Source organism: Urtica dioica, chromosome 3 (assembly GCF_054948205.1).
Source record: "Urtica dioica subsp. dioica isolate 48M chromosome 3, U.dioica_male_clone48M_v1_H2, whole genome shotgun sequence".
Classification (NCBI taxonomy): domain Eukaryota; kingdom Viridiplantae; phylum Streptophyta; class Magnoliopsida; order Rosales; family Urticaceae; genus Urtica; species Urtica dioica.
In genome coordinates this window covers 38967251-38981957 of record NC_142758.1, presented here as the reverse complement: position 1 = coordinate 38981957, position 14707 = coordinate 38967251, and positions in this window count along the sequence as shown.

The following is a 14707-nucleotide window of genomic DNA, read 5'->3' as shown; positions in this document are numbered from 1 at the left end:
CATACTCCATTTCCCCCACATGGATATCAAGCTCTACCACCCTAAAGATTTATAGACTACATGCCTTCTACAATGTAAAAGAGATTCATGATTTTGACTTGAATTTAACTATCAAATGTGAACAAAAATGATATACAAGCTAGTGTTACCTTGATCCTTTACAACATGTTCGTGTCTCGCGAACTCTCAGGTACCATGCTTTGTAACCTTCTCAACCGCTCTCAAGAGAATTCCTAATGCCCAATTTCTATGAACTCCGGCTCAACACACACATATGCCACTCTTTGTGTTAACCTTCCCTAGTTAGTCCATAGGTCTTTGTGGCTTGTAATGTTCAGCCTAACGTGAATGTAGGATATGAAATCTTAGCGATCACTACTACAAATAAGACTTTTGGGTGCAGAGGGGTATTGGATGCGACTTCTCGCATCCAATAAAGCATTGGATTCGACTAGTCGCATCTAAAGGTGTCACCAGCAGTCACAAAAACTTCGGTCATTAAAGTTGGTTTTTTAGCATTGGATGCAACTAGTCGCATCTATTAAATAACCATGATTATTGGATGCGACCGAGTCGCATCCAATACTCAAAATTTAAAGCGAGATATAGTTCCCCTTTTATTTTCGTTCAATTATTGACGTGACATTGTTTACTCCAATTTTTTATTAATACTTTCGGATGCGACTAGTCGTATCTAAAAGACATTTGGATGCGATTAGTTGCATTCGAAAGACTTATTGGATGTCGCATCCAATTTCTAGGTCAAATCTATTTAAAATCGATTTCTTATTCTTCTTCCTCGCGTATTCTTCTTCTCCTCTGTGTCTCACCCGCCCTCTCCCACTGTCTCTCGGCCTCTCACTCTCACTCTCACCGGCCTCACCTCTCGTCCCACCCGTCGCCGCCTTCAGCCTCTCTGTAAAATCCCAATTTTTTTTAGCTTAATTAAAAGGCTAAAATTTTTGTGTTTGAGTGACGTTAGTATGTTTTTTTTAGTAAAATAGTAGTGAATGATTTGTTTATGTGGCATGTATGCTTTAGGGTATTTTTTTTTAAATTTAATATACTCTTTAGATTACAAAATATGGATATAATATATATAAGTTATATATTATAAATTAAAGTACACATACTACTTTATTTTATATAACATGATATATATAAATTATTTAACGTATATATATATATATATATATATATATATATATATAAAAGTTACTTATATATATGCTAAGTTACGTGATATATATATATATATATATATATATATATATATATATATATAATCAATTTACTATTTTATTATACGTTATATATATATATATATATATATATATTTATATATATAAAGTTATTTATAATGTCACTACGTGTGCATAATATGCATACATTATGTTTTTATAAAATTATAATAATAATAATTAATATATTAATATTAGAAGTAGGATTAGGTTTGGGGTTTTAGGGTTTGGGCTTTTAGGGTTTAATTAAACCATATTTAAACATCCCCTCCTCTTCTTTTAACGCTTCTTCTCTGCTCTCCCTCCCCCATTCTTCTCTTTATTTGGAAATTCGTAGCTCTAATTAGGTATGCTTTTTTTTCTATCTGGTTCGGATTCCTTGAAAACGGTTTCTTAAAACGCTTGCTCTGGTTTCAAAAAGTATGTTTTTGCCTTGATTCGTTTTGGAAACGTTAGGTTTATGTTTCTTCTATCTAAATCTTTAATCGAAAAATATTTGTATGAAGTACAAAATACATTCCGATTATTTTCAAATTAGTGCACAGACCTGAGACCTATTCCCGATTTTCAGACTTTAAACGCTTACTGTGGATTCAACAAAATTGGTTTTGCGTTTATTCTTTTTGAAAAAGTTTGGTTTGAATGTCTTCTATCTAAAATTTTAATCAAAAAATATTTTAATCAAATACATAATATTTTCTGATTATTTTAAAAACGGTGCGCAGACAGTTTTTGACAAAAAATTTAAAGTTAGATTTTAGCACTTCGTTTATTTTTAATAAATTGTTAAATCCTTATTTTCGCCGTGGTTCGTTTACAAAAAATGATCAAAATTATATTTTATCCCTACTGGAATTTTTACAGAAGTTTTCTCAGAGTTTTAGTTTTTCACCGAAACCCTAATAGCCAAGGGTATTTTGGTAATTTCACTTTGAAAGTCGTTTATGAAAATTTCCAGAACCTGAGTTATCTTTAGAAATTCTTTAACAGTAGCATAATAATTTTTTTCCCATCGATTAGGTTCCGAGCCGCATAGCTTTTCCGACTCGTCTAGTTTTCCCGAGCCGTCCTCGACCAACGGTCGTAATTTCCGAAACGAAGGTGAGAATAATCTCACTACAACACGGATTAGTTAAAAAATATACTAAGTATTATGTGATATGAAGTATTTATGTATTGTGTGAATTTTTGTGTGTGTGTTTGTTCGGAATGTGCTTGGTATGATATGGTATGACGATATGTGAGTTTATTTTATCTTATGCTGTGTATTAGAATATCTATAACACGTCTTATCTTTCTAGCTATGTTATCATGTATGTTTTTATCTTATGTCTCTCATGCTTTTAACGTAATAAACACGATTAATAAGTTAAGTAAGCAAGAGAGTCGTACCGCCTCGAACTACGGAGGTAACTAGAGGAATTTCTCGAGCCGAACTACGGGCTCACATAGAGAGTTCCTCATATGTTTATGTATGTGACGGGGCGTTCTATGGGAGGTCGCAGCCCCATGGTTCGTTACCAAGGTGTACACTTAAATCGGTACAGCTACTCTAGGGGACCCCCGAACTAAAATACGATTGACTTTTAATAGGCTATCTCATGTCACGGTTAAATTTAAAGTACTAATAACCGGTTCATGCTTTTTATTTTATTGCTTATGTTTTGTGAGTTATAGTTATTCTCGCTGAGCGTTAGCTCACTCTATGTATATACGTCCGTGTTGTAGGTAAACAACATATGAATAAGTGAGGAGGGTGGATCAGCGGCGGCGATAGCGAGAGGGTTGGGTTATGGTTGCCGTTTTCGAAAATAAAAGACTTCCGCTTTGCTTTCAGTTTTTCAATAATCTAAACCTAAGGTTTTATTTTTCATGGTTTAAGTTATGTTTTTCAATTCCGTTAAAGGTTACGACTTTATTTATGGTATTTATTTCACAATGGTATTTTTGGGTTTTAATTTTAGATTATGCAACTTCGACTTTTTGGTTGTTTTCGTTCATCAAGTTTAAATTTAAATTTATTTTTAGATTACGAGTTTTAAATGAAAATTTATTTTTAGGTCGTGAGTTTTCAAACTTTATATTTTAAGTTATGTTTAAAAAAAAATTTACCTCAAATTTTCTTTAGTTTTGAAAAGTAAGATAAGTAAGATGGTCCGAAAAGTCGGGTCCTCATAGTTGGTATCAAAGCAACGAACCTACGACCCCCTTCGCTATCGATCGCACGGCTGCCCCCTACTCAAGTAAGTTAGTTTTGTTTTATTTTTGTACCTTTAGTTTTTTTTTCTTACCCCTCTTATTAGATGGATGATGAAGTAACAAAGCACGTGATCGCGGAAACTCGATGCCGCAATGACGATAGCAACCTCCTGATCAAATTTCTAGAGACGAAACCTCCAGTTCTTAGTAGCGAGGTGACAGATATCATTGGCACGCGGGAATGGTGAAAAAACATGGACATTCGTTTTAAAGTGTTGCAAGTTCGGGAACCTCTACAGTTATCTTTTGCGCAACTACAAGTACAAGGGAGAGTATTGGAGTACTGGAAAAGGAAAGTTGAGGATCACCCCTAAATCGTTTGGGAATACATGAAGGACGGGGTCATACGAAACTTCACCACCCAAGGATGGAAGAAAAATTGGAGAGAAAACGTTACCGGCAAATCTTGAGTTCATGGAAGATGAAGGACGGGGAGACGGCAAGGGAGTACTACAACCGTTCCTCCGACATGTTCCATCGCTGTCCTTTTCATCTCGATGATGATGAGGCTATTAATGTTTACTGGAACGGGCTCTCCGAGTTTGAAAAGCAACGAGGGAAGTATCGCACCTACGAACCTGCGCCTGGATTAACCTACGAAGATTTCATGAGGCACATGAAGCACTACATGGAGCTGGTCGACGACGACGACTTGCCACTAGGGAACAATACTAGTATGGACCCTGTCGAGTCTGAATCAGAAGAAGATCCTAGTGAAGATGATCCAGAAGAAGACTAAGTCTTCGTATTGTTTTAGACCATCACTCTTTCTTTCCTCTTCCCTTCCCTAAAGTCTAAAGCACTCGTTATTTATTATTTTTTTTTTGTGAGGTTTTGGTTTTTTTTTTTTTTTTTGGTTTTGAGTATCACTTTCGGATTTGGATTATATGTTTGAATTATTTAATATGGAAAACACTTTTATCTTAATAGTTTTATAAAGTTCCTTGTATGAGGGTGTTTTGCATGTCAAGTCTTCTCTATAATCGATCCTAATAGTTTTAGTAGCAAAAAAAAAAAAAAACCCTAATCGCGAAAATGTCTTCGAAATCTTAGATGGAAAACGTTCAAGCTGCTCGTGGACAAGGCAGAGGTAGGCCACGAGGCCGAGGTAGGGGAAGAAGCAGAGTTGCCGCTGATGTCCCAATGCAAGATGCTCATCATGCCGCTCCGTTTCCCGCACAACAAGGAGCAGCAGTGAATCCCGACGGTCTAGCCCCCGCACCTCAGCCAGCGGCCCAGCCAGATCTTGCGGTACTCGTTACTACATTGCTTCAACGTATCGAAGCCCAAGAAGTGGAGATACAAGAGTTGAGGGACCATCTTCCCCAAGTCAATGGAAATGTGGAAGATGATCAACAAGCACCACCAGCACCTCCCCAGAATGTACCCCAGATGGGCCAAGTTGTTGTGGCTGAGGATTTGTTCGAAAGGTTCAGGAGGATGAGAGCTCCAGATTTTGAAGGATCGACTGATCCTTTAGTGGCTGATGAGTGGCTGTCAGAGATGAAGAAGATCTTCAACTTCATGAATATCTCGGAAATTGAGAAAGTTATATGCGCGTTTTTGTTCTGAAGAAGGATGCATGATACTGGTGGGAGACAGTGGCTGCTAGAAGAGACACACGCGCTATGTCATGGGAAGAATTCATTGAGGAGTTCAACAGTAAGTATTTCAACATGCGAGCGATGAACACTCAGCAGAAGGAGTTTGCGGAGCTGAAGCAAGGGACGATGACTGTGACTGAAGCTGTTAGTAAGTTAAATCAATTGGTCAGACTGTGTCCTCACTTGGTTCCAACAGAGACTGAAAGAGTTAAGAGGATGATGGGAATGTTCCGACCGGAATTGGCCTTAGCCGTTGATAATGGAAGTCAGCCACCTACCACAGTCGCCGACTGCCTCGAACGTGCCATGCGAGCTGAATACCACTTGATCCAAGTAAAGGAGGAACGAGCCCAGTTTTACAAGGCTCGAAAAGAGGAGAAAGGTCAAAGCAGAGGACCCGACAACAGGAAGCCAAACCAATAAGGAAATCCCCAGCCTAATCATAACTGTCAAGGCTTCAAGGCACAACCCCAATGTAATGGGAATGGAAAGAAGAGAAACCATCCTGGAAATAGTGGCAACGCCAACAACAAGGTCAAGGTAGAGGGAACGACCTTTCCAGTATGCAAGACTTGTGGGAAGATGCATCCTGGAGAGTGCCGGAAGGGAACCATGACTTGTTTCAAGTGTGGTCAGCCTGGTCACTTTCTCAACGATTGTCCGAAATCAATTTCCTCTAAGAATGGACAATATCAGCATCACAACCCGAATGGACGACTTAACTTCATGCAAGCTGCCATCGAAGGGCCACAGATTTCCCAAGGTCGTTTAGAAGCACCTCCAACCACGCAAATTCCACCACCACAACAAGCCCGCACCTACGCTTACACCAACGCCGATGCTCTAGCCAGCTCTTCGAATGTGGTAGAAGGTCAGCTTCCTATAGCTCATTTTGATGCTTTAGTATTGTTTGACTCTGGTGCTACGCATTGTTTTATTTCGTTAGAACTGGCTAGGAAATTAGGCGATACTGTAGTAAAAATTAATAAGGTTTTTAGAACGGTACTACCGTCTCGTGATGAGTTGTTATCGGAGTACTGTCTGGAAGAAGTATCGATAATTATAGGTGGACAATAGTTAAAGAGTGATTTCATTGTCTTAGAAATGAAAGACTTTGATGCTATCTTGGGTATGGACTTCTTAGGCGAGAATAATGCAATAATAGATTGTCGCCGTAAAAGAGTAATCTTCAAACCGGTAACGGGAAGAGGGTTTACCTTTGAAGGAAGGCCACTCAAGAAATCAAAGATGTTGGTGTCGGCATTACAAGCTAGAAGATTGATTAGTAAAGGGTGTTATGGATTCCTAGCGTCAGTAGTGGACAAGACGAAGGATGTAGACGCAATTCCTAATGACGTGCCGGTAATGAGGGATTATGTAGATGTTTTTCCCAAAGAATTACCAGGCTTAGCTCCAGAGCGTGAGATTTCTTTTGGGATTGAATTATTACCTAGTACGGGACCGATCTCTAAGGCTCCTTACCGAATGTCACCAGCCGAACTCAAGGAACTACAAACACAACTTCAAGAGTTGTTGGATAAAGGATTCATTCGCCCAAGTCATTCACCATGGGAGCACCGGTTTTATTCGTAAAGAAGAAGGATGGATCTTTCCGCATGTGCATCGACTACAGAGAGCTTAACAAGGTTACCGTCAAGAACAAGTATCCGCTTCCTAGAATTGATGACTTGTTTGACCAACTCAAGGGAGCAAAGGTATTCTCGAAGATTGACTTGCGATCCGACTATCATAATTTACGAGTCAAAGAGGACGACATTCCAAAGACTGCTCTCCGCACCCGCTACGGTCATTACGAGTTCACGGTTATGCCTTTTGGACTCGCTAATGCCCCAACAGCATTCATGGATATGATGAATAGGATCTTTAGCGACGTCTTGGATAAATTTGTAATAGTCTTCATTGATGACATTCTGATTTACTCTAAGAATGTTGAAGATCACGAAGAGCACCTGGGAGTTGCCCTACGGACATTGAGACGACATCGGCTATATGCCAAATTATCGAAGTGCGAATTATGGCTGGATAAGGTGCATTTCCTTGGTCATGTGGTTTCTAAGGATGGGATCTCTGTTGATCCTTCCAAGATAGGATCTGTGAATGATTGGAAACCGCCTCGAAGTGTGACAGAGATCAGGAGTTTTCTCGGTTTAGCAGGTTACTATAGGAGATTTGTTGAAGGGTTTTCTACATTAGCTGCTCCACTCACCGCCCTCACGAAGAAAGATAAGAAGTATGAGTGGACTGAGAAATGTGAAGAGAGTTTTCGCGAGTTAAAGAAAAGACTCACCACCGCGTCGATCCTTATAGTCCCTGAAAGTGGAGAACCTTTGTCTATTTACAGCGATGCATCAAAGACAGGTCTGTTGTCAATGGTGTCCACAACAAGAGTTGTAGTCTTTATTTTGTACATTTGATGTAATAAAGTCTCATGAAGACTCTTGCTTGTAATTGCTTATTCATTAATAAAAGTTGAAACGTTCATTCATTCTTCCTTGTCTGTTTGAAGCTTTATGATAAACATTAGTCTTTAGTCCATAAACAAACTAAACAACTTACTAAGAGACAAATGTAGATTTGCATGAACAACCTCTTCATAGTTTGCTTAAAACGATATATTCGCAATCTAAGGGTCAAATGACTATTGACCTCAGTATGATTGTTAGAAGAATCTATGATGTCTGGTTATGAGGCATTGTGAGTTGGAGACTCTATAGTTCTTCTAGGTATCTTCCGAAGGTACTGAATTGACCAGTGCACTTCTAGAGACAAGATAAGAATAAACCATTTAACCTCTTATGTCTCGAAGTCACTACGTATGAATTGCATCGTGCTTACCATAATCCTGAAATGAGACATGCCATTTCACACCTTACGTATTCTCATTTGAGAAAGTCAGAGTTCGGACTCACTATGTGATTCCGAACAAGGCCTATTGGTGAAGTACTAAGTTGTGAGAATGTCATGAGTAACTTTGTGAAGTTCTCATAGATATGGAATTCATGTACAAGATTGCTGAAATGCAATGTATATCACCTCATGCTTTGTTCCTTGGAGTGTGAATAAATGTGACTTGTTAGCTCTTTTGGATGAAACAATGTGACTTGTTAGCTCCTCGTCAATACATTGTTTCTAACTTATTCACAAGCGACAAATGAGTTGAGGAAATAAAAGCTAGAATGGTAAAATGGTAATTTTGTAAATCCCGACTAGCTGATGATATTCATGAAGGGTAAACACTGATAATATTCTGTGGATCCACTCATTACAATTAGGTTGAATTCTTGAGTAGAAAATAAATTCATTTGAACCGAGAGATTTTCAGTGTCAACTCTTTAGTGGAGTCAGTTGACATTAAGCTAAACTTGGAAAAGGTTTGTGAACATTTGAGTCCAAGTATTTAGCTCAAGCTTTGTTCATTTGGATCCATGAGGTCACTGTCACGAATCACATCGAGTAGGAATAGTTAAACTGGAAGCTAGGTCAAAACTAGAACGAAAATTGTCAAAAGGGTATTTTTGTCTTTTGAGACATAGGATGAAATGAATGTCAATAAATTTTTTGACATGGTCATTTGATGACAAGTAACACTCGGCCAAAATAAGATTTATTGGGCCTTGTGGATTAATTTCATTTCATAAGAATTTTATTGAAAATTCTTAATGGGCCTTTTTCATATTGTCATGAATAAATGAAAAAGCTTCTAGAAGCCTTTTCTAGACAATATGGGCGCCCAACATACCCAAAGAAAGAGAGAATATTTTGTGCATAAATGTATCAAGATACTTGCCAAAAGAAAAAGAGGAAACAAATTTGCATGAGGATGCTTAAGGGAATTCGGCCAAGACATGAAGGGAACAAAAGAGGAAACAAATCCAAGGGCTTCTAGAAGCCTATTTGGCCGTGTGACTCTAAGGGAAGGAGAGCAATATTTGCTCATGAATATGTGATATTCAATGAAAGAGGAAACTACCTTATTGAAGGTAAAACCTCCCCTATAAATAGAGGCCTCATTCCCTTCATTTCAGTCATCCCAAGTTCTAGAGATTTGAGAGCTTCTCTCTCTAAACTTGGCCGCCCCTCTCCTCTCTCTCTCTAGTCAATTTCGTTTTATTGTTTTGGCACCTAGGTCCTCATTTGACCTAGAGTTTAGCTCTGCGACTTCAAGACTCGTTCTTAAGTCGTAGTGTTTAAAAGTGCCCACTCACTAATTCCTTTTCTCTCGAGTGATTTAGTGATAGAAACTTTCGTGGTTGCTCGAGTTGCCGAGGAAGGAAGAGAGACGTGCTGCGAGGGGAGACGAACGTTGCAACCTTTTTCCAAAAGCTTCTCAACGTTCAAGCGTCTAAAAAGGTTAGTAAACTTCTATGCTCATATTATTTTTTATTTACATGTGCTTGCTCTTTGTCTAGGTTAGTAAAAACTGTTTTACTTGAAAAAGAAAATTTTTAAAATTCCGCCGCTTAACGAAGCGTTAAACTTTTTCTTAAACCCTAGATCGATTCCAACAAGGTCTTGGTGCTGTGTTAATGCAAAATGGAAAAGTAGTGGTCTATGCATCACGAGAACTCAAAAATCACGAGAGGAATTATCCTACTCATGATTTGGAGTTAGCCGCAGTGGTTTTTGCCCTCAAGATATGGAGACACTACTTGTATGGTGTTCGGTGTGAGATATTTACTGATCATTAGAGCTTAAAATATATTTTCACTCAAAAGGAGTTGAACATGAGGCAAATAAGGTGGCTAGAATTGGTTAAGGACTACAACTTTGGTATCCATTACCACCCCGGAAAGGTAAACGTGGTAGCAGATGCCTTAAGTAGGAAGGATGAGGCTAGGCTATCGATGATGCAAGCATTATCTCCTCAACTCACTGATGAAATCAACAAGTTGGGAGTTGAAATTGTCACACAAGGGTTAGCCAATATGACCTTACAACCAGATCTTTTTGAGAGGATCAAGGAAGCGCAAATGCGTGATCCGGAGATGTCAAAGTTGAAAGACGATGCGTTAGAAAGCCAAAAGTTAAAATTTTCTATTTCGGAGAATGATGTACTCTTTTTCGATTGAAGGATTTGTGTACCCAACGAAGATGAGTTACGAAGGCAAATTCTTACCGAAGCACATGAGACACCGTATTCAGTCCACCCAGGTTCCACGAAGATGTATCAAGACCTCCGAGAACACTTTTGGTGGAACGGAATGAAGGGTGACGTTGCAAAGTTTATCAGTAAATGTCTTACCTGCCAGAAAGTGAAAGCCGAACATCAACGACCAGCTGGAGAATTACTGCCAATCGAAGTTCCTGAATGGAAGTGGGAACAAATCACATTGGATTTTGTGGTTGGATTACCTAAGACGGTTGAGGGTTATGATGCTATCTGGGTAGTGGTGGACCGTTTGACCAAGTCTGCTAGGTTCATCCCGATGAAAGTCATGTACTCAGGGGAGAAGTTAGCTGAGCTATACGTTAATAACGTGGTGAGACTACATGGCGTTCCTCTGTCCATCATCTCAGATCGTGACGGTCGTTTCACTTCTAACTTCTGGAGGTGTGTGCAAAAGTCGCTGGGATCGCAACTAAAGTTTAGCACCGCTTTTCACCCCCAAACGGATGACCAATCCGAGAAGACGATTCAGACCCTAGAGGATATGCTAAGGGCATGTGTCATGGATTTTGGTGGGAGTAAGAGTAAGAGGCTGCCACTTATTGAATTCTCATACAACAACAGCTACCAAGCCTCAATCGGCGTTGCACCGTATGAAGCTCTCTATGGGAGAAAGTGCCGATCTCCAATTCACTGGTTTGAAGCGGGATAAAATAATCTCGAGAAAACAGATTTTATCCGAGACACAACAGAGGCTATCAAGAAAATTCGTGATCGAATGGGAACTGCCCAAAGTCGACAGAAAAGTTACGCCGATAAGAGAAGGCGCACTGGAATTTCAAGTAGGAGATTTGGTGTTCTTGAAGGTAGCACCTCTCAAGGGTGTGATGAGGTTCGGCAAGAAGGGAAAGTTGAGCCCGAGGTACATTGGTCCTTTCGAGATCATAGATAGAATCGGAAAGGTAGCCTACCGTCTAGCCCTGAATCCCAAGTTAGCATTGGTGCACAATGTGTTTCATGTCTCGATGCTCAAGAAGTACCTACCTGATCCAACGCACGACTTAATCCAAGAGCCCGTCGAAGTTCACGAAGACTTGACGTATGAAGAGAAACCTGTCCAGATTCTCGATCGCGAAGAGAAAGTTTTGAGGAACAAAGTGATCCCTTTGGTAAAAGTACTATGGCGGAATCACAAGATAGAATAAGCTACTTGGGAACGGGAAGAAGACGTGAAAATACGATATCCCGATCTTTTTAGAGATTTTTTTTAGTATGTCCAAGTAAGAATTCTTATGTTTTTCTCGACTTTTGTTAATTTTCAGGACGAAAATTCTAATAAGTAGGGGAGATTGTAAAATCCCAATTTTTTTTAGCTTAATTAAAAGGCTAAAATTTTTGTGTTCGAGTGACGTTAGTATGTTTTTTTTAGTAAAATAGTAGTGTATGATTTGTTTATGTGGTATGTATGCTTTTGGGTATTTTTTTTATATTTAATATACTCTTTAGATTACAAAATATGGATATAATATATATAAGTTATATATTATAAATAAGTTATGTGTACATACTTTATATATATATATATGTTATAACAAATTAAAGTATACATATTACTTTATTTTATATAACATGATATATATAAATTATTTAACGTTTTTAGACATATATATATAAAGTTACTTATATGTATGCTAAGGTACGTCAAACTTCAGAGAAGAAAAAATAATTATTTTTATATATATATATATATATATATATATATAAAGTTATTTATAATGTCACTACGTGCATGTGCATAATATGTATATATTATGTTTTTATAAAATTATAATAATAATAATTAATATATTAATATTAGAAGTAGGATTAGGTTTGGGCTTTTAGGGTTTAATTAAACCATATTTAAACATCCCCTCATCTTCTTTTAACGTTTCTTCTCTGCTCTCCCTCCCCCATCCTTCTCTTTGTTTGGAAATTCCACTACTAGAAAAATGCTCTCTAGTGGCACTTGAAAGATGGCGCTTTATTGAAAGACTACCATCCATTATAAATATTTAGTGGCAATTATATAAAAACTGCCACTAAAACACTAGCATACAAATAAATGACATTCATAAAGCAAGCTCTTTTAAATCTTCAATAAAGATGGCACTCATAAGTGCCACCAAAATTATTTTTGTTATTTATTTAATTTATTTGTGAAAATACATTATATGATATTATGCAAAATATAAAAAATAAAAAAAACTTATTGACGTGGTGCTCTCTCCCTCACTCTCCATGTAAATAGTCATGTGGTTACATATGAAATAAAATAAAGTCCTAAACGTACTCTTTTTTATTGGTTTTTAAAAAATGGTAATGTTAATAAATAAGTGTTTTTAAAGAAACTTATCCTAATTCTAGTCGAACTAGGATGGGTATTCAACTATATACAGAGTTTCTCAAAAAAAAAAATTATATATAGAGATGCTAATACCACGAAATTTTATTAAGAACCTATAATGAGATTCCCTAAATTCTTTGAACTCTTGCAATCTTATATTCTTGGAAACAATATAGTTAATGCAAGTATATTTCAATTAGTAGACCTGCGAGCAGCTTATAATCAAGTATATTTCAATAACTGTTAATGCAATTTTTTTTCCAAGTACTCAAAATAGCAAATCACTCTTCTCTTCTATCGTAATTTGTTTTCTTAGTCTTCATTTTTTTTACTCTTAGGATAAGTGAGCACATATCTTTTTTCTTTATTCTGGATCGTGGCTTTTTTTTAAAAAAAAATTAAACATCCCACGTGTAACTCCACTAAAATTTCCATTTCGTTTTCAAAATTCCCTCCTTATTTTCGTTTTCCCACCTTTTTATTTTCCAAGATAGTTAGACTTGGAGGAAATATAAAATAGAGGGATACAATATTCACCGCAGAATAAAATAGAGGGATACGAACACGAACGTCGGCGACTTCGTTCAGCTTTTTGCTTTCGTCTACAATCCCGAGCAGGTCTCTCACTCTATCCATTATTCTTTTTCCCTCTTTTTTATATTAAAGGCTATTCATTCCAGGATTTATGTTTGTAAATAATTCATGATTGATATCTGTAGTGTTTTAGAACTTAGAATAGTGATTCTAGTCATTATAATAAAGTGCGGGTAATAATGTTCTATTAACATGGATTTATGATTCAGTAACGCCTCAATTTTGATTGAAAATACTTGTTGTTTGATTACTGTGAGATACATATCCTTACTTTACTGTTACGCAGCCACAATTCATAGCTTTTTATTTTTATTTTTTATTAGGGGGACTGATCATTCTCTAAGATTAATGTTTGTAAATAATTCACGATTGATATCTGTAGAGTTTTAGAACTTAGAACACGGATTCCTTGAAAACGGTTTCTTAAAACGCTTGCCCTGATTTCAAAAAGTATGTTTTTGCGTTGATTGTTTTTGGAAAAGTTAGGTTTATGATTCTTCTATCTAAATCTTTAATCGAAAAATATTTTTATGAAGTGCACATACCTGAGACCTATTCTTGATTTTCAGACTTTAAACGCTTACTGTGGATTCAACAAATTTGGTTTTCCGTTCATTTCTTTAGGAAAAGCTAGGTTTAAATGTCTTCTATCTAAACCTTTAATTGAAAAATATTTTTATCAAATATAGAATATTTTCTAATTATTTTAAAAACGGTGCGCAGACTGTTTTTGACAAAAATTTTAAAGTTAGATTTTAGCACTTGTTTTATTTTTAGTAAATAGTTAAAAAATTATTTGGCCGTTGTACTTTTAGAAAAATTGATCAAAATTATGTTTTATCCGTACTGGAATTTTTACAGAAGTTTTCTCAGAGTTTTAGTTTTTCACCGAAACCCTAATAGCCAAGGGTATTTTGGTAATTTCACTTTGAAAGTTGTTTTTGAAAATTTCCAGAACCTGAGTTATCTTTAAAACTTCTTCAACAGTAGCTTAATAATTTTTTTTCCCATCGATTAGGTTCCGAGCCGCGTAGCTTTTCCGAACCGTTTAGTTTTCCCGATCCGTCCTCGACCAACGGTCGTAATTTCCGAAACGAAGGTGAGAATAATCTCACTGCAACACTGATTAGTTAAAAAATATACTAAGTATTATGTGATATGAAGTATTTATGTATTGTGTGAATTTTTGTGTGTGTGTTTGTTCGGAATGTGCTTGGTATGATATGGTATGACGATATGTGAGTTTATTTTATCTAATGCTGTGTATTAGAATATCTATAACACGTCTTATCTTTCTAGCTATGTTATCATGTATGTTTTTATCTTATGTCGCTCATGCTTTTAACGTAATAAACGCGATTTATAAGTTAAGTAAGCAAGAGAGTCGTACCGCCTCGAACTACGGAGGTAACTAGAGGAATTTCTCGAGCCGAACTATGGGCTCACATAGAGAGTTCCTCATATGTTTATGTATGTGACGGGGCATTCTATGGGA